General features: G+C 42.7%; 1 protein-coding gene across 2 annotated transcripts in view; it reads left to right on the forward strand.

Annotated features, from left to right (window-relative positions):
* The window catches only part of LOC101863508, a 47,005-nt gene that overhangs the window by 1,291 nt on the left and 43,823 nt on the right, over positions 1 to 1,891 (forward strand). The gene's annotated exons all lie outside the window — the stretch shown is intronic.

The raw sequence follows: 1,891 nt of genomic DNA on the forward strand, positions 1-1,891 counted from the left end.
TGTTTGTATAGATGATTGTCTTATACAGGTGGTTGTTGTTAGAGCAGGTTCGACGGTACAGTATTTCCTTAGCGTTTGGACTCATGCTCAGGAATACATACAATTCTCTTGGCTTGGCCTTCTTGCCTTCCCCCAAAAATTGATAGATTCTTATGACCAGCATTGTGTTTATGTAAGGCTTTCCCCCCTCTACAAGAATCTGAAGGTTCGTTTACGTGCACTTCCTCCCATTCTCAGATGTATACTTTTTCTGAGCGTTTGTTATCTGTTTTGCGCGTGTCAAAGAATGTTCCTTTTCCATTTATTTTGGCCGAGGGTCATTGGCGGGTATTCGGGTGTGATTTTATTTTTCTTTCTCATCAAACATCTATCGTCCTTATCTCTCCTTCATTTTTGTATTTGTTACTCTCTTGTAACATTTGTAAGCCCATAGTCTTCTTTGCGACCCCTCGGTATGTATTTTAGGCCATTTTCTGTACTTTACAATCGTTGAGAAGACAGAGTATTTATTTGATAAGAATACCAGTTCCAAGTGGGCGAAAAGCCGCGAAAAAATGATCGAGGAGCCATGGTTCAACATTGCATCAGCTTGCGTATATTTATAGTTGGGGAAGTTTGTGATCGGGTGTGTCGGGACTCAGAGATTTCGGGTTCGGGATTCTGTCTGTCCGTCTGTCCGTGTGTCCGTCCTTCCGTTCGTCCGTCTGTCTGCTTGTGTGTGTGTCTGTCTGTCTGTCTGTCTGTCTGTCTGCTTGTGTGTCTGTCTGTCTGCTTGTGTGTCTGTCTGTCTGTCAGTCTGTATTTGTGTTCCTATTTCTGTATTCCACTTATCGCCATACCTGTTAGGTTACCCCCCCCCCTCCCCCCTCTCTCTCTCTGTCTCTCTCTCTGTCTCTCTCTCTCTCTCTCTCTCTCTCTCTCTCTCCACTTTCCACTTCCCCCTTTCCTGTCTATCTGTCTGTCCGTCCGTCTGTCAGTCCGTCCGTCCGTTTGTCTCTCATAGAAAAAATGTATGTTGCAAGTAAGCCAAATTAGAATTAAATGGACGGATGTGCTGGATTATGTTACTAAACCTTACCCAGCTACTAAACAGTGATAGACTAGCCCAGACATAGCACTACGTTCTGAATTATTGTACACTTGTCTGTGGGAATAAACATTACCGTAGCTCACACTGCTCTAACGAACACTCGGATTCAACGAAATGGAAGGTTGGGGCGGGCGACTTCGTTGTATCCGAGTTTTTCACTGTATATATCTAAACAAATGATTTAGAAGCCAAACGAGGAAAACAGAAGAAAAACTAAATAAATCTATCAACTTTAAGGAAAATGTAGATTTGTGTTTCAACGACAGCCATCTACGTCTAACAAGGAAGCGTACAATCATTTTTGACATTACTTATCCTACCAAGATCACGCTCTCTTTCATCATCAATAACTATTTTTGGTAAACATCAGGAAGTATTTCAGGGTGAGTTATGACCTTATTTTTCTGTTCTTTCCGAGTTTCAGTTTAGGTAAGGCCACAGACATTTATTTGGTGCATTCTTAAACAAGAACTAAAAGTCGCGGGAGGTTTAAGGGTACAAACTGATATGTCCCACTTCTGTACTTTCCCGCTGTTGTTTCTGTCTGTCGGTCTTACTTTTTTCTCTGAACTACACGGCCATTATTGTGTCGATGTGCTTCTTTTTACCCAAACAAACACACAAACAGACGAACGAGAAGGCGCGAGGATGGACCGGTGCGACACCCCGTCTGCACTTTGGGTGACCTTTTTAAACTGTGTGAACACAGCTAGTAATTTATGGGGCCTCTTTAAATGTCAGTGATGTCTTTCTCTCTCTCTCTCTCTCTCTCTCTCTCTCTCTCTCTCTCTCTCTCTCTCT

This window comes from Aplysia californica, unplaced genomic scaffold (genome assembly GCF_000002075.1).
Source record: "Aplysia californica isolate F4 #8 unplaced genomic scaffold, AplCal3.0 scaffold00154, whole genome shotgun sequence".
NCBI classification, from domain to species: domain Eukaryota; kingdom Metazoa; phylum Mollusca; class Gastropoda; order Aplysiida; family Aplysiidae; genus Aplysia; species Aplysia californica.